Genomic DNA, 27,436 nt, shown 5'->3' with positions numbered 1-27,436 from the left:
TAAGAGGAAGCTAATTATTTTAGGCAGATGTTCTCTTTTCCGTCTCATCCTCACCCACTGAATGAAGATTACGGAAAGGAATTGTTTCCAAATAATATAAAAAATTGAAAATTAACAAATATAAAGATCAATGCGAAGGCCAAATTACAGAGGAAGACATTTTTCAGGCTATTAAATCCTTTCAGTCTGGAAAAACCCCAGAGCTTGATGGGATACCGGTAGAGGTATATCAAGTATTTTTTGAAATACTAAAAGCTTTGTTGTTAGATTGTTTTATCTACTCCTATAGAAATGTTAGTCCGTCAGGTACTCAGCAGGAAGGTCTGATTTCTCTATTTTTAAAACAAGACCCAGATGGCAAATATAAAGACCCGGTCTATCTAAAAAACTGGAGGCCCCTTACACTTCAATGTTGTGATGCAAAAATGCATAGCACTCAGAATTAAAAGGGTTTTTACCAGGTATTGTTCATCCTGATAAGACAGATTTTTTTACATGGACGATACATTGGAAATAATATATGACAACTACTAGAAATAATAGAACATCATGAAACATATAAGAAGCCAGGAATGGTATTTATAGCAGATTTTGAAAAGGCATTTGATAAAGTAAGACTGGATTTTATAAATGCCCAGATTTGTTCAATTTTGGTAATTGTCTTATAAAATGGGTGAAAAATAATGTGTAGCAACCCCAGGTGTAAAATTGTAAATAACGGCTACTTCTCAGAGAGTTTTGAATTGTCAAGAGGAGTTAAACAAGGGTGTCCGCTGTCACCATATCTATTCGATATGGCCATCGAAATGCTAGCTATTAAAATCAGATCCAATAACAACATTAGAGGATTAGAAATCCAAGGCTTAAAAACAAAGGTGTCCATGGATGCCGATGACTCAAGTTTTATATTAAGTCCGCAAGCTAGATCCCTGCAATGTCTCATTAAAGATCTAGATAACTTTTCTGTACTCTCTGGACTAAAGCTTCATTATACAGTATACAATATTATGTATTGGATCCTTAAAAACTACCACTTTTACATTACCTTGCAGCTTACCTATAAAATGGGCTGATGGTGAAGTAGACATACTCGGTATTCATTTCACAAAAGATATAAATAAGCTCTCCACAATGAATTTCAATAGAAAACTTTTAAACATTGACAAGATCCTGCAACCATGGAGGTAAATACCTGTCTATTTATGGAAAAATTGCCCTGATTAACTCCTTAGTCATATCTCAGTTTAGTCACTTACATAGGGCGCTGCCTACTCCTGATGATTTCATTTTTCAAATCATATGTGCAAAAACTATTTTGCATTATCTGGGACGCTAAACCAGACAAACTAAAACGCTGTTTAAAAATGGCCTTTCTGCCTTTGTGTAGATTGCCATGTCTCATTTTCAATTAATTGAAAATAATACTTTTTTCAAAGTATTTGTCTTTTTCAAACAAGCATTGCAGAGCTGGCTACAATTTAAATTTCATCCCCCTGAAAAGATAGAGCAAATATTATGGCTGAACTCAAATGTGCTGGTTGATAAAATACCTGTATTTATGGGAAAGATGTTGGAAAATGGTATTTTGTTCTCATTAAATGTTATTACAGCGGGAGGAGGTAGGGTACTGGTCTGTCTGCCAAATATAAAGGATCAAAACTGGCGGAGGAATAAAAATAGCATAAATAGGAAAGTGTACCAGTTTCATTTGAGGACCAGGATGTTGACAACTGTGCCATACAGATTGCAAAATAGTTGGGAAGATATTTTTTATGTACCGATTCCATGGTACAGGGTGTATGAGTTGATATATAAAACAATGCAAGATTCAAGACTAAGTGCTTTTTAGCTAAAATGATTATATAAAATTCTTGCCACCAACAAAATGTTGAATATTTGGGGCATAAAATCATTGAAGCTCTGAAGATTTTGTTGTGAGGATACATAATCAATAGACCATTTATTTTGGTATTGCCCTCAGGTAGCCTGTTTCTGGTCTCAGGTTCAGGAATGGCTGAAAATGCATAACATTGATCTAAAATGTACCTTATAAATAGTACTGTTAGGAGATCTGGAGAGACCGGGTCAGTCAATTACTAATATACTAATACTCTTAGTAAAAGTATTTATCTTCAATATGCAATCTGTATATTATATTTGATTAGATATATTGCAATTGTATGTTAAACATCAGAGCATAGTTGAAAGACAAGTGTTGCGTAGAAACACAAAGTAGGCGGCCAGCAGAGATAGATAGGATGGGCTGAGGGAAGCTGAGGGTTGGTATGTGGAATTGGAGACAAGTTGGAGTGGAGTTGCTGTGTGAGAGAGAGAATGATGGTCAAAGTCAAAATAAAACATAATAAAAGTACATTTGAATGACACTAAAAGTACATTTGAATGACACTAAATGGCAGTGTTAATGCCGGTTTGACTGAGGCTGATGCCATGCAGGTGTTTGTACACATGCATATACACACACTATATTGGAAATGATGACATATATTTTATATCACTATCATGCACACGCACCCTCACACAAGGATGGCTCTGTTGCGGTACATGTTTGATGGCTCTGACTGAAACATGTTTGATAGTGTCTTGATGCTGTAGTGTTTGTCCTTCATGTTCTAATACTTTAATGTTACCCCTATCTTGTGTTTTTTGTAATAAATAATAATAAAAATAATAAAAAATGACATTGTGACCAAAGAGAACATGGTTCTACCCGTTCCAGAGTTAGGACCGTAACCACAAGAGGACTTGAAAATGAGCCGGAGCTGAGAGGATCACCAAAACTAAAGGTATTTTGTTTTCAGTGCATTTTCTTAAAAAAAAAATATATATATATATATATATCCCATCGATGTGTCAGCATAATGTGTTATAATATCGATAATTAAATAAAGGTTAAATAAAAAATAAAAAATTATTGTACACTAAAAATTTGAATGTGTTTTTGCAGAGCATACAATCATGCCGACAAACATCCGTGGAGGTCAGTGGACGAAGGGCTGGACAACGGGCCGCACTGAAAAAACACATGGTTGTCAAGAAGTGGTTAGTTTTGCTAGATTCTTAAAATGTGTACGCAGCATTTGTGTGTTAATTAATTCTTAATTGATCTACCATTTCTATCATAGGCCACTGTAATTGATGGGGGCTCAGGGTGAAACCATTCTGATCATCTGATGAAGGTGCACATGGATCAGATTCAAACTGAAGACCGAGATTGAGTCATTGAAGGCAGAGATACGGGCGATAATATAAAAGAAACACATACTCAAACACAGAGTCTAGGCTATTGATTACCGGGCCAACACAATATGACACTTGTTAAACAAAATGGGGATTTCAAAAGAGAGAGTGCAAGAGAGAAAAGCACACTTGGGTACATTTGTAAACTATGCTTATTTTAACCCTAACCTTTCCCCGAACTGCCGCTCTTATGGGTCAGAATATAATGATGTAATTAATGTGTCGAAGGTCTCCGATGAGGTGTCTTCGTGGACCGGGTTCAACTTCTCCTCTGATGACGGCCCTTCTTTGGTTACCGGGTGTAACTCTCTGATTGTCCTCACGATGTCAGTGTCCTTTGTCTTAGTGGTCTGTTTCCTCACCCTTGTTCTGAAAAAGGGTTCTTTGATCACTGATGTGATGTTCCTGTCTGGGTTGGAGCCCCCCCTTGGGTTGTGCCGTGGAGGAGAACTTTGTGGGCTATACTCGGCCTTGTCTCAGGATGGTAAGTTGGTGGTTGAAGATATCCCTCTAGTGGTGTGGGGGCTGTGCTTTGGCAAAGTGGGTGGGGTTATATCCTTCCTGTTTGGCCCTGTCCGGGGGTATCATCGGATGGGGCCACAGTGTCTCCTGACCCCTCCTGTCTCAGCCTCCAGTATTTATGCTGCAGTAGTTTATGTGTCGGGGGGCTAGGGTCAGTTTGTTAAATCTGGAGTACTTCTCCTGTCTTATCCGGTGTCCTGTGTGAATTTAAGTATGCTCTCTCTAATTCTCTATCTCTCTTTCTTTCTCTCTCGGAGGACCTGAGCCCTAGGACCATGCCTCAGGACTACCTGCATGATGACTCATTGCTGTCCCCAGTCCACCTGGCCATGCTGCTGCTCCAGTTTCAACTGTTCTGCCTGCGGCTATGGAATCCTGACCTGTTCACCAGACGTGCTACCTGTCCCAAACCTGCTGTTTTCAACTCTCTAAAGACAGCAGGAGTGGTAGAGATACTCTTAATGATCAGCTATGAAAAGCCAACTGAAATTTACTCCTGAGGTGCTGACTTGCTGCACCCCAGAGACCCATATGTAAATATTGGCAGTCAGGTCATTGAAAAATGTTTTTGTTTAATATACTGTAAGCCTACCATAGGCGACATGAGCATCACTAATGTTGAATAATGGGCTGTTAAAAGTGATGTAAATCTTATTTATTGAACCTTTTTGGTTCAATAATAGGGGGCAGCATTTTCACTTTTGGGTGAATAGCGTGCAAAGAGTGAACTGCCTCCTACTCTGTCCCAGATGCTAATATATGCATATTATTATTAGTATTGGATAGAAAACACTCTGACGTTTCTAAAAATGTTTGAATGATGTGAGTATAACAGAACTCATATGGCAGGCGAAAACCTGAGAAAAATCCAACCAGGAAGTGGGATATCTGAGGTTTGTAGTATTTCAAAGCTTGGCCTACCGAATACACAGTGTCTATGGAGTCAATTTGCACTTCCTACGGTTCCACTAGATGTCAACCGTCTTTAGAAATTGGTTTGAGGATTCTACTATGAAGGAGGGGCTCATGAGACCTGTTTGAGTCAGTGGTCTGGCAGAGTGTCTCAGGCTCATGACGCGCGATCCCGAAGGAGTTACCTTTCGTTCCCGTGCTTTTCTTCAGACAAAGGAATTCTCCGGTTGGAACATTATTGATGTTTTATGTTAAAAACATCCTAAAGATTGATTCAATACATCGTTTGACTTGTTTCTACGACCTGTAACGGATCTTTTTGAGTTTTTGTCTGGATGAAGTGCTCACGCCTCATGAAGATGGATTACTGGGCTGAACACGCTAACAACAAGTGGCTATTTGGACATAAATGATGGACTTTATGGAACTTTATGGAACAAATCAGTCTATTATTGTCAAACTGGGATTCCTGGGAGTGCCTTCTGATGAATATCATCAAAGGTAAGGGAATATTTATGGTGTTATTTCTAACTTCTGTTGACTCCAAAATGGCGGATATTTCTCTGGCTGGATTGAGCTCTGAGCGCCCTTCTCAGATGATGCTTTTTCCATCAAGTTAAAAAAAAATCTGACACAGCGGTTGCATTAACTTCTTGACGCTACCTATCCCTGTTGCGGGATCATTTTCGTCAGCAACCGCTGAATAGCATAGCGCAACAGTCAAATAATATTACTAAAAAATATTCATATTCATGAAATCACAAGTGCGATATTGCAAAACACAGCTTAGCCTTTTGTTAATCCACCTGTCGTCTCAGATTTTGAAATGATGCTTTACAGCGAAAGCAATCCAATTGTTTGTGTAAGATTGTCGATAGCCTAGCATAGCATTAGCTTAGCTTAGCATCAGGAAGCTTGGTCACGAAAATCAGAAAAGCAATCAAATTAAGCGTTTACCTTTGATGATCTTCGGATCTTTTCACACAAGAGACTCCCAGTTACACAACAAATGTTCATTTTGTTCCATACAGATTATTTTTATACCCAAAATACCATTGCGTTATGTTCAGAAATCCACAGGAAAGAGCGGTCACGACAACTCAGACGGAAATTCCAAATAGTCTTCATAATGTCCACAGAAACATGTCAAACTTTTTTTATAATCATTCCTCAGGTAGTTTTTCAAATATATATCCGATAATACATCAACCGAGTGTGTAGGTTTTTCAATAACAGCGGGAGGAACAATGGCGGCTTTACTCTGTAGCGCAAAAACTCACTCTGAGAGCCCCCACCTGTCCACTTACTTAATGTGTTTTCTATCCCAGTCTGTCAATTATATGCATATTCTAGCATCTGGTCCTGAGAAATAGGCCGTTTACTTTGGGAATGTTATTTTTCCAAACATAAAATAGTGCCCCTTAGCTTCAAGAGGTTAAGGAGAAGTCTATCTTTAATTCTGTGAATAACAGTTGTATATTTTATCAATGAGTATTTCTGCAAAATCACCAGATGTTTTGGAATCAAAACATCACTGCACGTATTGCGCCAATGTAAACTGAGATTTTTGGATATAACTATGCACATTATCGAACAAAACATACATGTATTTTGTAACATAATGTCCTATGAGTGTCATCTGATGAAGATCATCAAAGATTAGTGATTAATTTTATATATTTTTCTGCTTTTTGTGACTTTTGGCTGGAAAAAATGCCTGTGTTTTTTTAAACTTGGCTATGACCTAACATAATCATATGTTGTGCTTTCGCTGTAAAGCATTTTTGAAATTGGACACGATGGGTAGATTAACCTCTTGAAACTCTGGGGGTGGTATTTCATTTTTGGATAAAAACCGTTCCCATTTTAAACGGGATATTTTGTCACGACAAGATGCTCGACTATGCATATAATAGACAGGCTGTGAATGAGCTACGAATTAGCTTACGTTTTCTACATATCCCCCAAGGTGTCTACAACATTGTGACGTCTTTATGTTGAAGAATAGCCGTAAGGGACCACATTGAGCAGTGGTCACATGATGGCTCCCGCAGAAAATCTTGCGTAAAGTACAGAGGTAGCCATTATTCCAATCGCTTCTAATGAGAAACCAATTGTCCCGGTGGATATATTATCGAATAGATATGTGAAAAACACCTCGAGGATTGATTATAAACAACGTTTGCCATGTTTCTGTCGATATTATGGAGCTCATTTGGAAAAAAGTTTGGTGTTGTAGTGACCATTTTCCGGTCGATTTCTCCGCCAAACGTGAAGAACAAACGGAGCTATTTCGCAGACGAAAAATAATATTTTTGGAAAAAAGGAACATTTGCTATCTAACTGGGAGTCTCCTGAGTGAAAACATCTGAAGTTCTTCAAAGGTAAATGATTTAATTTGATTGCTTTTCTTAATTTCGTGAAAAGGTTGCCTGCTGCTAGCAGGGCATAATGCTATGCTAGGCTATGCTAAACTTACACAAATGCTTGTCTAGCGTTGGCTGTAAAGCATATTTTGAAAATCTGAGATGACAGTGTGATTAACAAAAGGCTAAGCTGTGTCTCAATATATTTCATTTGTAATTTTCATGAATAGGAAGATTTTCTAGGGATATGTATGTCCGCTGCGTTATGCTAATTAGTTTCAGGTGATGATTACGCACCCGGATCCGGGAAGGGTAGTATCAAGAGGTGCACCGTGACTGGTTGCATCACTGCCTGGTATGGCAACTGCTTGGCCTCCGACCGCAAGGCACTGTAGAGGGCGTACGGCCAAGCTTCCCACCATCCAGGACCTCTATACCAGGCAGTGTCAGAGGAAGGCCATAAAAATTGCCAGACTCCAGCCACTTTAGTCATAGACTGTTCTCTCTGCTACCGCATGGCAAGCGGTACCGGAGCGCCAAGTCTAGGTCCAAAAGGCTTCTCAACAGCTTCTACCCCCAAGCCATAAGACTCCTGAACAGCTATTCAAAGGGCTACCCAGACCCCTATTTTACGATGCTGCTACTCTGTGTTTATTATCTATGCATGGTCACTTTAACTTTACCAACATGTACATACTGTATTACCTCAATTACCTGGACTAACCAGTGCCCCTGCACATTGACTCTGTACTGGTACCCCTTGTATATAACTATTGATATTGTTACTTTACTGCTGCTGTTTAATTATATGTTACTTTTATTTTCTATTGCTTTTGCTTATCTATTTTTTACTAAACCAACAATACTTTAATAAGTTAAGAAAAACGTGTTAAGGGCTTGTAAGCATTTCACCTGTTGAATTTGGTGCATGTGACAAATAACATAATCATTTGATTTGAAAAGTCAAGGGGTATGAATACTTTCCGTATGCACTGTATACGAATGTGCTTCAATGTATTATTTCTCAACAAGGCCATTTTATTCACTCTGATCCAAATCTGGAAGAGGCGATCAGAGGCAGAAGATAGAGATTAGTGATAATACACTCTACATTACCTGACCTTTCCCACCAGCAGCACTTCGAGGGTAAATATGGGCTTTCCTTGGGCTGCAGGCTTGGTTATTAAGCTGTTGGTTCCGCTCTCCGGGGTGTATGTGTGTGTGTTATCACCTTCCTCCAGTGTGCCAAACACAGACCCCTCTCTCCCCATCAAGTGGATTACCCTTCCAAGCCTGTGGCCTTTGTCATCTTTAGTAGTGCACCAGGTAGGAGGATAGAGCCGTTAATACATGGAGTATCAATACGGTTGACCATGACCTCTGTGCCTTGCTGTAATTGATTGGAGAACCTCCCGGCCCTGTGCATTATGAATCTATCCATCCTCTCCTATATGTTTTTACTTCCTGTCCTATATCTGCTCCATTGTCCTTCGGGCCCTGCACTTATCTCTGCACTGTGATTAGACCAGAATCTATCTAGACACTTATAAAAACTAGTCCAGCTGATTGGAACAGGACAATGAAATATGAGTCATTCTAACACATTTTGATAGCCACTGATGTAGAATATGCTATTTAATACTGTGCCCCTTATTACTGTACCATACTATTTGCATTACCTATAAAATTCACAGCACTCATACTCCTCTGGTTTGGAATATATAATAATAACAACAACAATAATAATAATAATGAATAGGATTTATACAGTGCTTTTCTACCAGTAAGTTGACTCAAACAATATGATGACTGGTAGTTGATGATTGCATCGTGCCAACTGCCCCTGCAGTCTCCTGTTTGGCCACAGTGGCCCCTGTAGTGCTCTTCCAGGAGGGCCACTAGACAACAGTCAGAGAGAACGCATCCCCTACGGACATTGATTTCAGTAAAGCACAGTGAAATTTGGGCTAATTAACGCTGAGCGACAGTGGGGTTCAGAGTGGAATACATCAGGATCCAGTCAGCTGTGAAGCGCCTTGTTTTTCTCCCATTCTAAACAAATTAGTTCTACCTTGGTCTGTACTCGTAATTAGACATACTGTACTGTACCAGACTGCAGTGAGTTTTTACCTCACAATGAAGGCGAGAAACTATGGTGGAGGAGAGGTAGATTACATTTGTAAAATGTGGATAAATATGAGTTATTAGTTAAATGGTTAAAAATGAGCAGTTAAAGGGATACTTAGAGATTTTGGAGATGAAGGAAGTTAGAGGTTGTTTTGAGAGCCAATGCTAACTAGCATTTCCGCAATGACTGGAAGTCTATGGTATCTTTTACTGGCTCAACATAAAGCTGTTTGATAGCTGCATGTGCAGTGTTACTACCACATGAACTTTCTCCCCGCACATCTTGTATTTAAATTATTCTAAATAATTATATCATCTTTGTAGTGAGTCCCTCCATCAATTGCCCTCCATATTGAACCAAATACCACAGAGAAAAAAAAAATATATGGAGTGCTATTACAGAACATGTTCTGTGCATTGTGCTTTACAAATATGACAACAATATGACAATTATTAATGTGATAGCGACTAGAACAATTTGCCAGATGCATACATTCTGCAATCTTTAGCATATTCAATCAATCAATCAAAAGTATTTATAAAGCCCTTTTTACATCAGCCAATGTCTGTCACGATCGTCGTAAGCACACTCAGACCAAAGCGCAGCGCGATATGGGTTCCACATGTTTATTTAATGAAACGCACAAAAACAATAAAGAATAAACGAAATGTGACATTCTGGACTGCTCACAGGCAACAACACAAAAACAAGATCCCACAAAAAAACAGTGGGGAAATGGCTGCCTAAATATGATCCCCAATCAGAGACAACGCTAAACAGCTGCCTCTGATTGGGAACCATACCACACCAACATAGAAATAAAACAACCTAGATTACCCACCCTAGTCACACCCCGACCTAACCAAAATAGAGAATAATAAGGCTCTCTATGGTCAGGGCGTGACAGCCCACCCCCCACCCCCAGCATCGGTGGTGGCTCCGGTGCGGGGTGAAGTACCCACTCAGCTCGCAGATCTGCCAGACTGTGGACCGTGGTAGGAGGTTATGGACTGTGGACCGTCGCAAGAGGTTCCGGAGTGTAAACCGTTGCCGAAAGCTCTGGACTGTGAACCGTCGCCGGAAGCTCTGGACTGGGGACCGTCGCCGGACTGGTGCCACACACTTCAGGGCAAGTGCGAGGAGGAGACACAGGACGTACCGGACTGGGGAGGCGCACTGGAGGCCCGATACGTGGAGCCGGCCCAGTTTTCACCGGACTCCATCCAAACGCCTGCATTGCCGCATACTCCTAGCCAACTCTATTCTCCGGTATCCCTCCTCACACTGTTCCAACGAATTCCAGGCGGGCTCTGGTACTCTCCTTGGGTCGACCGACTACCTCTCTATCTCCTCCCAGGTGGTCTCTGGCTCTCTCTGTTCACTCTCCTCCAATTTCTCCATCTTCTCCCAGATGGGCTCTGGTTCCCTCCTCGGCTCTGCCGATCACCCCGTGTGCCCAACCCCAAATTTGGGGGCTGTCCTTTGGGCTTCCGTTGTGGCCGCGAACCCCGGCTTCGGCACTGTCCTCCCTTCTCTCCTTGCATCTGCCGCCAAGGAAGGCGATCCTGTCCTGCCAGGATTTCCTCCCAAGTCCAGGATCCCTTCCCATCCAAGATCGCCTCCCAAGTCCAAGATTCCTTCTCCTCCTGGGCACGCTGCTTGGTTCTGGTGTGGTGGGATCTTCTGATTTCCCACCCATGTCAAACCAAGACCTAACCAAAATAGAGAATAAAAAGGCTCTCTATGGTCAGGGTGCGACAATGTCACAAAGTGCTATACAGAAAATCAGCCTAAAACCCCAAACAGCAAGCAATGCATATGCAGAATGATATGGTTAATTTGAAAAATAAATCAATATTGTCTTTCTAATCAGTGTGTGGAGAGAAAGGACACAGCTCTGTGTGAGATTATTTGGACTGTGCCCTACAGAGAGGCAACCTTGGACAATACAGCCCAGTTGTCAGATAAGCTCCTTATCTACCCTGCGCACCACACACACACACACACACACACACGCACCTACCTTTTGGGGACAAACAATTCAGTCCCATTCAAAATCCTACTTTCCCTAATCTTTACCCTAACCATAAACCTAGCTCCTAACCCTAATTCTAAATCTTACCTTAATACAGCACTTGACCTTGAGGGGACAAACAAAATGTCCCAAGTTGGTCAAATGTTTGTTAGTTTATTATTCTTGTGAGGACTTCTGGTCCCCACAAGTATAGTTAAACAGGTACCCAACACACACACACACACACACACACACACACAACACACACACACACACACACACACACACACACACACACACACACACACACACACACACACCTCCCCTACCTGTTGTCAACTGCATCACAGCCTGAGAGTCTTGTCACTTCCCTGTAGTATCACTACAAGTGTCAAGAGGTTGCCACGGAAGCTATGACCCTCATTTAGTGCTTCTGGTAATAAAAAAATCATATTAGGGATCCCGCTATATATTGATTTATTTCTCAATTAACATTATAGAGTACCAGTGAAAAGTTTGGACACACTGACTCAAGGGTTTTTCTTAATTTTTTTACTATTTTCTTCATTGTAGAATAATAGCAAATACATCAAAACTAAGACATAACACATATGGAATCATGTATTATCCAAAAAAGTGTTAAACAAATCAAAATATATTTTATATTCTTCAAAGTAGCCACCCTTGCTTTGATGACAGCTTTACACACTCAATATTTTAGTGTGCAAAGCTGTTGGCAGTAGGTGCTCTTGCTTCAGTAGCCCTGCACATCAGGGAAGCACATTTTATTTGTCTGAAAAGATCAATTCCATCTACCTGGCGAATCAGGAGATCTGTGGCTAAATCGATTGCGCCTACTTCACTAGCCAATTGGATAGCTCAAATCACCCTGCCTACAGAGCTTCCACGGCCCCAGCCACAGCAAAGTTTGATACTATTACTAGCAGCTCGTCGTGTCTACTTTAATATAGAGGAATATTTATTTCTGTATGATTCCGAATGTGCATATCTCTTAGTTGGGCGGGATATCAACCTGGATAACATGATTTTTAACCCATTAATATTAATGAAGCGAGCGATAAATATAATGATTGTGTTGATCCAGATTCAAATTCCCTGAAATTTACCAGAAATAAGTCTCTCACTTGTGATTACTATAATGTTAAGCAATTTAACAACCTGTATAGCAGTTGATCTAATTCCAAGACAAGCTTATTTTCTACCTTTCATTTGAACGTTCGCAGTCTCCCTAAAAATCATGACCACCTTGTTCATCATCTGTCTTCTCTCAGTCATGCATTTTCCATTGTTGCCCTTTCAGAAACATGGTTGTATCCTGGCATCAACCGTGGATTTGATTAATAATAAAGGCAATGTGTTTTCTATGGGATGATTACAACATACATTTATTTAAAATTGAGAACCACTCACTGACATCTGACTTTTTGAATACTTCATACTCCAGCTATATGTATGCCCTCATCTACAAGCCCACAAGAGTGACCAGTTCATCTGCCGCCCTCATTGATAATCATTTTACTAATTATTTGAATAATGTGGCTAATACAGGTATGTTTTATACTGACATTTTTGATCACTTTCCAATTTTCCACTTCTCTTTAGCAGCTGGAAATGAACAGATGGGAATGATTTGTAGCATTATATGTAGAATATTTAACAAAAGTAATTGTGAGAGCTTTAAGGTGTTGATTGGTGATATTTCATAGGAAAATGTTTATAATCAAACAGATGTGGAGTCTGCTTACCAGACTTTTCTCACATTTTTCAACTCTGTATTTCACCACTACGTTCCCTTAGCGCCCCCATAGGTTGAAGAGGTTAACTATGTCATTATTGGATAAAAAGACGTGCCCGTTTTAAGCGCAATATTTTGTCACAAAAAGATGCTCGACTATGCATATAATTGGCAGCTTTGGAAAGAAAACACTCTGACGTTTTCAAAACTGCAAAGATAGTATCTGGGAGTGCCACGGAACTCATGCTACAGGCGAAACCAAGAGGAAACTCAAACAGGAAATGAGCAGAATTTTTGAAGCTCTGTTTTTCTATCGTCTCCTTATATGGCTGTGAATGTGCCGTGAACGAGCTTATGCTCTCTGCCGTTCGTCCAAGATGTCTGCAGCATTGTGACGTATTTGTAGGCATATCATTGGAAGATTGACCATAAGAGACTACATTTACCAGGGGTCCGCCCGGTGTCCTGCGTCAAAATTATTGCGTAATCTCTAGGTCCATGTGCGTTCCATTTCTTCAGAAGAGAAAGTCATTTATTTTTTTACATTTCTGACCCAGACAAAATTCACCAAGCACTTCCCAATTGTTTGTGCAGTTCAAGTCTGCAGACATTGGCGCATCTCCCGTCAGAACAGGATCTGCACATACGTGTTCACATTTTCCGTCTGTTGCCCGCATCACAGTCATTGTTGTTTTTGTTACTAATAGTAACTTTGGAAATGTGTGTTTCTATCAAAGTAAGTGCCTTATTACAGTGGTTCCTCCTTTAAAAGCTGCGAGCTTGCACCGCAGGACTTAGAGGTACCCAGCTTCATTGCTCCAGACCACCACAAGGGGGAGTTAGAGCACTCATTATGCATTTGTATCCCAAGGTTTTTATATGACCAATCATATTGAGTGGTTCCAAAGACGAATTTTGACACGAGCCACCCGTGTTCTGGTGGTGTTCTTCAACAAAGATGGCTGACAAAACATTATGGTGGAACCAGATGTAAATTGTTATAACATCATAACAAGTCAAGCAAACAATGTACAATTGAGAGGAATATGTTAGTTAATGTAGAAACAAACGTTTGTGCATATTTTTCTCATAAAGATAATTGACGAAAATTGCTATTTAGCAAGTTATCTGACTAGCTAACATTAGCCAGCAAGCTAGTGTTACGAGAATGAATTTGTAATTCGTGTTGTTTAATATTTTAAGGACTCTTGAGAAAACCAGCAAACCAGGCTGTCGTCTTGTGAAGCAGTGGATGTAAAGAATCTAGCTAGCTAAAGCATTTACTGCAAATTGAATATACAATTGTGTAAGCTTGCCTTGCAATGCAGCGGAAGTAACATAGCTAGCTAACTATTTACTTGCTTATTGTGTAGTGGAGGATAAAAATAACTGTATGCCTATGGATGTGTAACTAGCTACAGTATTTAGCCGATCTGTGTATGGACCCTAAAACATTAGGTTTGAACTAATATTCATACCAATCTATGAACCTCAGCTATCATAGTTGTTGTGTCAACTTCAAGTCTGAATGGCATTAATGAAGCCTATGGATAGTAGAATATAATAACTTTATTGTGCCAAGGACACAAGTCCTATATACACATGTACTGTAGTTATTACAACGCATGAGATTCCCACATTGTAGCCTTGTTAATGTAATTTAATTATGCCAATGTGCTTTCATCAATTGAAAACCCTTAATCTATTTTATGAGAATTTAAAATAGACGTAGACCAGTCTTTCAATAATAGGTAACATCATTTATTCTCGGAGCGCGCTCACACTTAATCACGAGCAACAGTTTATATACAGATCATGACGTCATTTCATTGCTTTAACAGAATCCCCTCCTCTCGACCGGGACAAAGTGAGGTGAAAAGTTCATTCTAACTTACTAACACACTCCCAGGTAACTTTTGACCCCTCAACATTATCGATCACCACAGAGCTGAGAGTTCTAATTAACAGAAAACTTAGGAATGCACACACTGTCTTATCTAAAAACCCCAGAGCTTATGTGTTTACACAGTCACCAACCCATTCATTTCTTCCTAGTTGGGATGGTGTTCATTAACTTTAATTACTCCTTGTCCGTGTCACACAATCTCTTCTTATGAACTCATATTGTTAATCAGATATAATAAAACAAGAGTATAAGTTTTACTTAGTTACAGTTCCATTTAAAATAATTTCTCAACAAGCCTGTACATTGAATATATTCAATGATCATGTACTCTTCCTAGGCAAATACATGTGCGGTTCAGGTATGAATCACTGAGACATTATTTTTCAGTCTTAAAAAACTCCATTATTTGAATGATGCTGTGTCTGCATGTATGTATTACAATTATACACTTCAACAGTGTTTACCACTCCTGCTCCTGGGACATCAATGATTACACATTGTAAATATGCAATAGACTAGAAACATGATTGATTTGTAATTCATATATCCAGGAAAAGAACTATGCATATCGAACTCCCTTCATCTGCATTAATCTGAGGACACAGGATAGTATTTCAATGAGATACTTCATTTCAACCAGTGGAGAATGTGAAATGCTTTATTGAAAAAAGTTCATTATCCAGGTGTTATAAATACAAGTTCAATCTGTACTTCAATGCAGATATGGTGTGCATTATACATTCAGGAATAAAGATGAGGTGGGGAGAGAGGTGTAGAAGACAGAGGGGAAGGAGTTAAGAACAGCGGCAGACAGCATATGATTCATAAATTACGGTGCTACCCTAATATTCTCTCGGTTCATCACAATTGCGGTGTCACAGAACCAGTCTTGGGCCCCCAGTTGGCCCGAAGGTTATCTTCAGAGCGGGTAAGGTGGCGATGGCGGGAATGGCTTCCTCTCTCACATAAAAACATGCTTGCAGACGAGTTACAAATGGATAGAGAGACAGAGCATGATAAAGTATTTTTTTTAAATATTCTAACACGGTCAGTCATCTTAAATCAGGAGGTAAAATGCAAAACTCACCTTGGATCATTAACTCTGGAACTACCACATCTCTGTCTGTATTTTAATGTAAAGCATCTCTTTAATAATACTTCCTGTTTACCCAACCACGTGACATCTGTCGTGACGTTGTATTAGTTAATGTGACGACTGTTGCTCATCGAATGATTACATTGTGTTACCCACAATGGGAATTTCAAAAGAGAGAGAAAAAAGAAGAGAAATATACATTCGGTGAATTTGTCAGCTATGCTATTCTAACCCTAGCCTTGCCTCAAACTGCCACTCTTGTGGGTCAGAATATAATGATGTATTTACGTGGTGATGATCTCCGGGGATTCTCTGCGTGGACCGTTCCGCGGTTCGATGACGCACTTCTCCTGCACGTCCTCCCGGTGTCGCTGTCCTTTTTGGCTTAGGAGTCTGATCCCCCACCCCTTTCTCTGGAAGGGGTCTTCTGAGGACAGACAGCTCTGTAGCTCAGAGCTCAAAGCATAGGAATGAAACCCTTTAGATACCACGATTCGATGGGAGATGGAGGCTAGGTTGTTCGACTTGAAATCACCCGCTTAGACACAGCTACTCATCCGTAGCTTGGGTAGAAAAGGATTTCTTTGTCCGCAAACTTCTGGGTTGGTTGACTTTGTCAGACCCTGCTGCAGCTGGGGTCACGTAGTCCTGTCATAAATTCTATACTCACAGGTTTTATATCCTTGGGTCAGAAGTGGGCGTAACCGCCTTTAGGGCAATTCTCTGGGCGTACCAAGTTAATGAGGCAAGGGCTAGGTTTTTCTCAAATCCAATTTTAGACAACTAACTTAACATTTCATCTTCCCCAAAACATTCTCTTTGATTTGGATATTTTCCATACAACATAAAATGTATAAACATCAAACATATACTAGGAAAACTCTTCATGTTACAATGTAATAACGTCATCTATTAACCTTTAATAACAGAACAAAAATGACATACATTTTCATAGTCCATCTATCACCATTGTGGCTGACAGAAACCATTGTTCCAAAGTCCCTTTATTTCATGTTTAATGTTCTGAGGCTGGTTCATCATAGTGACCGGAAAACGGAATTTGTCTGTGGCCTGAGATTTAACAGGGGCGTGGGGGCCATAAAACCCCCCCACGTCTTCAGACCCCTAGATCTCTCCTCCTCTTTTGGGGTTGAGAGATAATCTATAGGGTTGTGGTCTCCTGTAACCTGACCTGATCAAGACAGTCATGACACATCTCACCTATGATCAGGTTATGCCCTCTGTGTCAGCCAGGTCAGATGCGGGAGGGGTTCACCAAAACAGCTGATATAACCAAGAGGATTTAGGGAGAAGGGGAGAGGAATGAAGTGAAGAAGAGAGACTGTTATTGTGTGTGTGTGTGGTCTCACCTGGTGTCCACACTAAGTGGCTACAGAGTACTGTCGTTGTAGCCATTGTGCTTTCTCAATGGAGATTTGAGTGCTTTCGTAAATTTGCTCTGGCTATCTATAGGCTGGACAATAGAACGAGTCAAAATTCACCCAAGGCTGAAAAATTGCTCAAGAACGTTGGCTAAACTGGAACACTAGCGCGAGCCCATAGCAAGTTAATGGAAACAAACGTTCGCAGAGCCTGTTTTGACTGGAGTTATGCTTAGAATCTCTTTTCATTTTAACTACAAAGAGATTCTCCTGATTTAAAATGGTGCCCGTGTAACAGTTTTGCTTCCATCCCTCTCCTCGCCCCTACCTGGGCTCGAACCAGGAACCCTTTGCACATATATACAAAAGCCACCCTTGAAGCATTTCCAGCAGCGCATTTCCAGTCACCAATGCTCTGGTTAACACAAAAACTGCCTTACCAGCTCTGCTAGGGTGAGTAAATGGTCAGAGTTGTCTGATTTGTGTCTGGAAGTAGCTAGCCAATGTTAGCTTGGGTGCTTGACTGCCGTTGTAAGGCCAGAACGCTCAAATCAACTCTACTCCTCGGCCAGTACGCTCCGAGAGCGAAACGGTCTGAATTTACAAACTGAAAATGTTCCTATGAATGGAAACACCATATTATTAATCAAATTAATTAAGCCAAATTTCTTAAAATCAATCCCATATACTATGTAATTACAAAAAGGTTTTAAATTCTCTGGTAATGCCAATACCGAATGCTATCGAATGCTTCTAAAGATGCTCTCTGGTGGTCAAACTAGCAATAACTTGCAGTAACAGAAGAAATGGCTGAGAATTAAATGACGTGCCACAGAATGCTGCAGCAGCACGCAGGGTGTGCCACAGTATGACGCAACTTTTAAAGGAAGAACCACTGTACGTTATACAACTTTCTGTATGTAATTTATTTCTACTGTAGCTTAATATATTTGTCTCTATTCCTTACAACCCCGGGCACGCGAGGTAACGTTACTCATTTCATAACCTTTATGGTGTTATATTCAATCTTGCTTATGTAGCTAGCTAAATTCTTCTATTAGCTCTGAAAACAATGATCATTGCGTCAGAGAAGTATTAGCTTGTGTTGTATTTTGAAGCTACCCTGGCCTTACAACTCCCAAGTGGCGCAGCGGTCTACGGCACTGCATCTCAATGCTAGAGGTGTCACTACAGGTATCACGACCGGTTGTGATTGGGAGTCCCACAGGACGGCGCACAATTGCCTAGCGTCGTCCGAGTTTGGGCAGTGTAGGCCGTAATTGTAAATTATAATTTGTTGTTAAATAAATAAATAAATATGACCATGGTTTGTTTTCATTTGGCCTATTTAGCATAGCTCTGTTCTGCCCTGCCTTACTCCTTTGTGGAGCTCAAAAGTTACTGCTTCATCCTGTTATAACTCAAATGTGTGATTTTTTTCAATGCAATATAATATTTTTATAGTGTTTATTATGTTACTTCTTGGTAATATTGTTTTATTGCTATATCCTTATATTGTATTCTAATTACTAATAATTCCTCTTTATTCTGTACTTTCAGAAACCACAAACAGTACTTGCCAATATCATAACGGGAACTGGAGCTGTACATCTTTCGAACTGAAGATTGAGACCAGTGTCACGATCGTCAAAATAACATTCAGACCAAGGCGCAGACCAAGGCGCAGAGTGATATGGGTTACACATCTTTTATTTTGTGAAACGCACAAAACAACAACAAAAAAGCAAACTAAACATGAAGCTCTGGAGTGCTCACAGGCAACTACACATAAACAAGATCCCACAAAAAAAACTGTGGGAAAATGGCTGCCTAAATATGATCCCCAATCAGAGACAACGCTAAACAGCTGCCTCTGATTGGGAACCATACCAGGCCAACATAGAAATAAAACAACCTAGATTACCCACCCTAGTCAAACCCCGACCTAACCAAAATAGAGAATAAAAATGCTCTCTATGGTCAGGGCGTGACAGTACACTCCCCCACCCCCCAAAGGTGCGGACTCCGGCCGTAAAATCTGACTTTATAGGGAAGGATCCGGGTGGGCATCTAGCGTCAGTGGCGGCTCTGGTGCGGGACAAAGAACCCGCTCATCCCGCGGATCCAGCATCAGTGGGGGCTCTGATGCGGGACTTTTCCCCCGCCCGACCGTGTCTGGAATGGGCACCGGCGCAGAGGAAGGCTCCGGCCTTGGAGCGGGACTGGATGCCGTGTCTAGACCTGGCACCGGCGCAGGGGAAGGCTCCGGCCTTAGAGCTGGACTGGGCACCGGCGCAGAGGGAGGCTCTTGCCATGGAGCGGGACTGGATGCCGTGCCTGGACTGGACATCGGCACAGAAGAAGGCTCCGGCCATGGAGCAGGACTGGACACCGAACCTGACCTGGACTTCGGCACAGAGGAAGGCTCCTGCCCTGGAGCTGGACTGGATGCCTTGCCTTGAGGTTTCGGAACGTGGACCATCGTAGGAGGTTCCGGACCGTGGTCTGTCGAAAGAGGTTCCGGACCGTGGACTGTCGCTGGAGGTTCCGGACCGTGGAAGGAGGTTCCGGACTGTGGACCGTCGCAGGAGGTTCCGGACTGTCGCAGGAGGTTCCGGACTGTGAACCGTCGCCAGAAGCTCTGGACTGATGGACCGACCACAGGCACAGGTGGTACTGGATTGGTGACACACACTTCAGGGCGAGTGCGAGGAGCAGGCACAGGACGTACCGGGCTGTGGAGGCATCCTTGAGGTCTGGTGCTTAGAGCCGGCACAAATTGTCCCGGGGAGCTGGCACAGGACGTACTGGCCTATGGAGGCGCACTGGAGACCTAGTGCTTAGAGCTGGCACACATGATACCGGACAGATGGCATGCTCCTCAAAGCGAGTGCAGAGAGCTGGCACAGGACATACTGGGCTGTGGAGGCATACTGGAGACCTGATGCATGGAGCCGGCACAGTTTTTACCAGACTGATAGCACACTCCTCAGGACGAGTACGGAGAGCTGACTCAGGTGGCATCAAACTGACGACACGCTCCTTAGGGCGAATGTCGTGCATCATACACCAACACAACAACTCTCTCATTTCTCTCTCCTCCATTTTCTCCATCAGCTCACTGACGGTCTCTGACTCTCTCCGTTCACTCTCCTCCAATTTCTCCATCTTCTCCCAGATTGGCTCTGGTTCACTCCTCGGCTCCGCCGACCACCCCGTGTGCCCCCCAATTCTTTTTCTTTTGGCTGTTCTTTGGGCCGCGAACCCCGGCGTCGTCACTGTCTTCCCTTCTCTCCTTGCATCTGCTTCCAAGGAAGGCTTTCGTGTCCTCCCATTATTTCCTTACAAGTCGAGGATATCTTCTCCTCCTTGATCTCCTCACAAGTCCAGGATATCTTCTCCTCCTTGATCTCCTCCCAAGCCCAGGATACCTTCTCCTCCTGGGCACGCTGCTTGGTCCTAGTGTGGTGGGATCTTCTGTCACAATCATCAAAATAACATTCGGACCAAGGCACAACATGATATGGTTTCCACATCTTTTATTTTGTGAAAGCACAAAACATTTTTTTTTAAGTAAACAAAACGTGAAGCTATGGGGTGCTCAAAAGGAACTACACATAAACAAGATCCCACACAAAAAACAGTGGGGAAATGGCTGCCTAAATATGATCCCCAATTGGAGGCAACGCTAAACAGCTGCCTCTGATTGGGAACCACACCAAATTAAAGCTTAACTTCTATTTAAAACTTCTTTGGGCTGAGGACCCTGTGCTGTTGGAGAGAAGATGCTGGAAGAGTGTGGGACTGCTGTACCAATTTTCCACATACAAAGTGTGTCCGTTGCCGAGATGAGGAGCCAGCATGGTCATCACCACGGACCCGGACACCCCAAGCCACAATAATGTTGAATGTCAGTGGTGGACCCTATGTGAATGTCACGCCCTGACCTTAGAGATCCTTTATTCTGTATTTTGGCTTAGGTCAGCGTGTGTCTAGGGTGGGCATTCTAGTTTTGTTATTTCTATGTTGGCCTGGTATGGTTCCCAATCAGAGGCAGCTGTCTATCGTTGTCTCTGATTGGGGATTGTATTTAGGCAGCCTTTTCTCACCTGTTTGTTGTGGGATCTTGTTTTTGTTGCAGTGCCTGTGAGCACTGCATTGACTTCACGTTTCGTTTCGTTTGCTCTGTATTGTTTTGGTCAGTTTAATGTATTAACCTCTTGAACCTCTGGGGGCAGTATTTCATTTTTGGATGAAAAACGTTCCCGTTTTAAACAAGATATTTTGTCACGAAAGATGCTCGACTATGCATATAATTGACAGCTTTGAAAAGAAAACACTCTGACGTTTCCAAAACTGCAAAGATATTGTCTGTGAGTGCCACAGAACTAATGCTACAGGCGAAACCAAGATGAAATTTCATACAGGAAGTGAGCCAGATTTTTGAGGCGCTGTGTTCCAATGTCTCCTTATATGGCTGTGAATGCGCAAGGAGAGAGCCTACACTTTCTGTCGTTTCCCCAAGGTGTTTGCAGCATTGTGACGTATTTGTAGTCATATCATTGGAAAATTGACCATAAGAGACTACATTTACCAGGTGTCCGCTCGGTGTCCTCCGTCAAAACTATTGCGTAATCTCCAGGTGCGTCAAGGTGTTTCCATTTTGAACAGAGGAGAAACCAAACTGCCACGAGTGACTTATCATCGAATAGATATGTGAAAAACACCTTGAGGATTGATTCTAAACAACGTTTGCCATGTTTCTGTCGATATTATGGAGTTAATTTGGAAAAAAGTTTTTTTCTCAGCCAAACGTGATGAACAAAACGGAGCGATTTCTCCTACACAAATAATCTTTTTGGAAAAACTGAACATTTGCTATCTAACTGAGAGTCTCCTCATTGAAAACATCCGAAGTTCTTCAAAGGTAAATTATTTTATTTGAATGCTTTTCTTGTTTTTGTGAAAATGTTGCCTGCTGAATGCTAGGCTTAATGCTATGCTAGCTATCAATACTCTTACACAAATGCTTGTGTAGCTATGGTTGAAAAGCATTTTTTGAAAATCTGAGATGACAGTGTTGTTAACAAAAGGCTAAGCTTGTGAGCCAATATATTTATTTCATTTCATTTGCGATTTTCATGAATAGTTAACATTGCGTTATGGTAATGAGCTTGAGGCTATAATTACGCTGCCGGATACGGGATTGCTCGTCACAACAGGTTAAACATGTGGAACTCTACGCACACTGCGCCTTGGTCCATTTATTCCAACGATCGTGACAGTGAACTATAATGTCCTGGACAAATCTTGTCTTCACATCGCACATGACAAAGACCTTGACCCCAAACCTGTGCTTTTTTGGAGGGAATATATTGACGGAACGCCAGCCTACCTTTCCATAACATCAGGAACTCATCAATGCATAGGTCCTTGTATGGCACAAAGACCCGTCCAAATGCTGATGTCAGGCTGGTAAGAACATTTCTTATTTTGTATAACAGGTCATTTAGGATGTCAGTAGCATTGTTGACAAAATGCAGGCATCGCAGCAGAACTAGGAAGCGGTCTTGGAAAAAGAGGGTGAAAGAAAAGGGAGTTGCAAACATAGGTTTTGTGTTCCAGTATTCTCTTAGGAAGTTCTTTTTTACTATCCCCGTGAGAAGGTCTGTCAACATGAAGGTATATATTTCACTAATTGTGGTTGTCACCGATTTAGCGAGTTTCCCTCCCACTCCTGGCTCTCTCTTCTCCTGTAACTCCGAGGCATAGTGATTGGTCTCCCACCAGCTCCTCTGTCAGAAACAACTTGAAGCACTCTGCCTCAGATGGAAATGGCAAGGGGCATTGCACTCCAGACTGGGTCTCAAAGCAAACAGCAGAGCCAGGAGGGTTGAAATGGCCAGCTACCACAGAACTCCTGTACTTCATCCAATGTCTGTCTGCCTCCATCACCACCAGTATCTTCAAAGGGACCTGAGGGGCCCTCAGATTCAGGGTACTCAATGGCTACAAGGTTGTGGGGCAGCTCCTCACTGTCAGAATCTGATTCCTGACTTTCAAACACAGAATCACTGATTTTTCGTCAGTCTCCTTTTGAAGGACAATGCTAGTGCTACAGCTTAGCTCACAACCTACATACATAAACAGCAACACTGAAGGGCTCAGAGTGGGAGTGAGAGGTTATATGATTGACTTCCGTCACGCGCCTCTTGTATCAATAAACCACTATCAGAAAATGTTGGTAATTGTGGTAATTATTTATATATTTACTGTTTTATTCACATGTTTTCAATTACCTGTGAGAAATCATGCATTCCGATTCTTGCATAGATTGTAATGGGCACGTGTGTAAAATACTTTTTTGAAGATTGTACTGATTATGATGAGCTAAGCTAATTCCAGCTGTGTGTGGAGCCATGTTTGTTGACATACTTAATGCATTCTGGGTTTCATGTAATTGTCTGTCGGACCAAAGATGTTATAACAAAATGAGGTGAGTAATGGTGAGTAATTTTTGAGAACTTCGGGAATTGAATGGTGGGATGTGAATGATGGTAGACGACACACCCCCTTCAACATGCATACTACAAACAGACCAAACTCATCTTATCTTCTCTTATTTTCTTTGGTTTCTGTAAGAGAGAAAAAAGCATGGCACTGGTGTCAGCCCTCTGTGAAAGCCCAGGGTGCAGAGTTACAGTGCATTCAGAAAGTATTCAGACCCCGCCCGTTTTCCAACATTTTGTTACGTTACAGCCTTATTCTACAATGGGTTAAAAAAATGATAAATCTACACACCATACCACATAATGACAAAGAAATGTTGGCAAATTTATTGAAAATAAATAACAGAAATAACTTATTTACATAAGTATTCAGACCCTTTGCTATGAGACTCGAAATTGCGCTCAGGTGCATCCTGTTTCCATTGATCATCCTTGACTCTTCCTAGAGTTGGCCGCCCGGTCAAACTGACCAGTCGGGGGAAAGGAGTGCCTTGGTCAAGGAGGTGACCAAGCACCTGATGGTCATGCTGACAGAGCTCCAGTGCTCCTCTGTGAAGATGGGAGAACCTTCCAGAAGGACAACCATCTCTGCAGTACTCCACCAATCAGGACTTTATGATAGAGTGGCCAGACGGAAGCCACTTCTCAGCAAAAGGCACATGACAGCCCGATTGGAGTTTGCCAAAAGGCACCTAACGGACTCTCAGACCATGAGAAACAAGATTCTCTGGTCTGATGAAACCAAGAATTAACACTTTGGCCTGAATGGCAAGCGTAATTTCTGTAGGAAACCTGACACCATCCCTACGGAGAAGCATGGTGGTGGCAGCATCATGCTTTGGGGAATGTTTTTCAGCGGCAGGGACTGGGAGATTTGTTAGGATTGAGGGAAAGATGAATGGAGCAAAGTACAGAGATATCCTTGATGAAAACTTGCTCCAGAGTGCTCAGGACCTCAGACACAGGTAAAGGTTCACCTTCCAACAGGACAACGACTGTAAGCACACAGCCAAGACAATGCAGGAGTCGCTTCGGGACAAGTCTCTGAATGTCCTTGATTGGCCCAGCAAGATCACGGACTTGAACCCGATTGAACATCTCTGGAGAGACCTCAACATAGCTGTGCAGAGATGCTCCCCATCCAACCAGACAGAGCTTGAGAGGATCTGCAGAGAGGAATGGGAGAAACTCCCCAAATACAGGTGCACCAAGCTTGTAGCATTATACCCAAGAAGACTTGAGGCTGTAATCGGTGCCAAAGATCCTTTAACAAATCACAGAGTAAAGGGTCTGAATATGTACAGTACCAGTCAAAAGTTTGGACACACCTACTCATTCCAAGGTTTTATTCATTGTACTATTTTCTACATTGTAGAATGATAGTGAAGACATAAACACTTTGAAATAACACAGAATCACGTACTGTAGTATCCAAAAAAGTGTTCAACAAATCAAAATGTATTTTATATTTGAAATTCTTCAAAGTAGCCACTTGATGACAGCTTTAACCACTCTTGGCATTCTCTCAACCAGCTTCATGAGGTAGTCACCTGTAATGCATTTCAATTGCCAGGTGTGTCTTGTTAAAAGTTAATTTGTGGAATGTCTTTCTTTCTTTCTTATTGCGTTTGAGCCAATCAGTTGTGTTTTGACAAGGTCGGGATGGTATACAGAAGATATGGCTATTTGGTAAAAGACCAAGTCCATATTATGGCAAGAACAGCTCAAATAAGCAAAGAGAAACAACATTTCATCATCACTGACATGAAGGTCAGTCATTCTGGAAAAGTAAAGTTTCTTCAAGTGAAGTCGTATCAAGCGCTATGATGAAACTGGCTCTCATGAGGACCGCCAAATGAAAGAAAGACCCAGAGTTCTCTGCTGCAGAGGATAACTTCATTAGAGTTAACTGCACCTCAGATTGCAGTCCAAATAAATGCATCAGAGTTCAAGTAACAGACACATCTCAACATCAACTGTTCAGAGGATACTGAGTAAATCAGGCCTTCGTGATCGAATTGCTGCAGAGAAACCACTTCTAAAGGATACCAATAGTAAGAAGAGACTTGCTTGTGCCAAGTAACATGAGCAATGGACATTACACCGGTGGAAATCTGTCATTTGGTCTAATGAGTCCAAATTTGAGTTTTTTGGTTCCAACCACCGTGTCTTTGTGAAACGCAGAGTAGGTGAACGGATAATCTCGGCATGTGTGGTCCCACCGTGAAGCATGGAGGAGGTGGTGTGATGGTGCTTTGCTGGTGACACTGTCAGTGATTTATTTAGAATTCAAGGCACACTTAACCAGCATGGCTACCACAGCATTCTGCAGCGACACACCATCCCTTCTGGTTTGCGCTTAGTGGGACTATCATATGTTTTTCAACAGGACAATGACCCAACACACCTTCAGGCTGTGCATGGGAGTGCTGCATCAGATAACCTGGCCTCCCCAATCACCTGACTGAGATGGTTTCGGATGAGTTAGACCACAGAGTGACGGAAAAGCAGCCAACAAGTGCTCAGCACTCATGAAGCTGGTTGAGAGAATGCCAAGAGTGTTTAAAGCTGTCATCAACGCAAAGGTTAGCTACTTTGAAGAATCTAAAATCAAAAATATATTTGATTTGTTTAACCCCTTTTTGCTTAGTAGATGATTCAATATGTGTTATTTCATGGTTTTGATGCTTTCACTATTATTCTACAATGTAGAAAATAGTAAAGATAAAGAAAAACCCTTGAATGAGTAGATGTCCAAACTTTTGACCGGTACTGTATGTACATGTGCTTCCAGCTTTTTATTTTTAATACACAAGAATATAAAAACCTGTTTTTGCTTTGTCAGTATGGGGTACTGTGTGTAGATTGATGAAGAAGAAAAAATATATTTTAGAATAAGGCTGTGTGTAACGTAACAAAATTTGGAAAATGTCAAGGGGTCTGAATACTTTCCAAATGCACTGCTATATGCATTAGCCGAGGCTTGTAAGTTGTTGGAAGAGGAGAAGGTTACCATTTACACGGATTCTCAATGTGCATTTGAGTTAGTTCATGATTTTGGTACATTGTGGTCACAACAGGGCATGTTAACGGTGTCAGGACTACCATTTAAAAATGGACATGAGATAGAAGCATTATTAGAAGCGTGGCGAAATGTGAAGCAAATTCGAGTAGTTCAGATAAAATAGCCATAGGGAATCGCCAAGCAGACAAAGAGGCCAAGGCAACAGCGTTAGTAAGAGAAGGTGTTTAGGAACCACATGCAAATATTGTCAATACAAAGGCTGGGATTCTAAGTCTGAAAGAATGGAAGCAACAAACCAACAAGAAAGAAATGTGGGAGTGGTTAAAATATGGCTGCCAAGTAGACAGGGGGTTAGTGGTATAATACTACCACTGGACGGACTGTAGCACCAAGTGGGATATATGTTACTCTCTGAAATGTATCATGGACCAACATATTGAATCGGCTGTGAACATTCTCAGTTCAAGATGACATGTTGAGGAAAGGGGGTGTTAGGAACATTTCGGGACTGGGTTAAAAGAAGTGTGATACAGCACAATATTGCATCTACAATGCCTACTCC

Source organism: Oncorhynchus nerka, linkage group LG28, assembly GCF_034236695.1.
Source record: "Oncorhynchus nerka isolate Pitt River linkage group LG28, Oner_Uvic_2.0, whole genome shotgun sequence".
Taxonomy (NCBI): Eukaryota; Metazoa; Chordata; class Actinopteri; order Salmoniformes; family Salmonidae; genus Oncorhynchus; species Oncorhynchus nerka.
Note: the sequence above shows the minus strand (reverse complement) of the source record.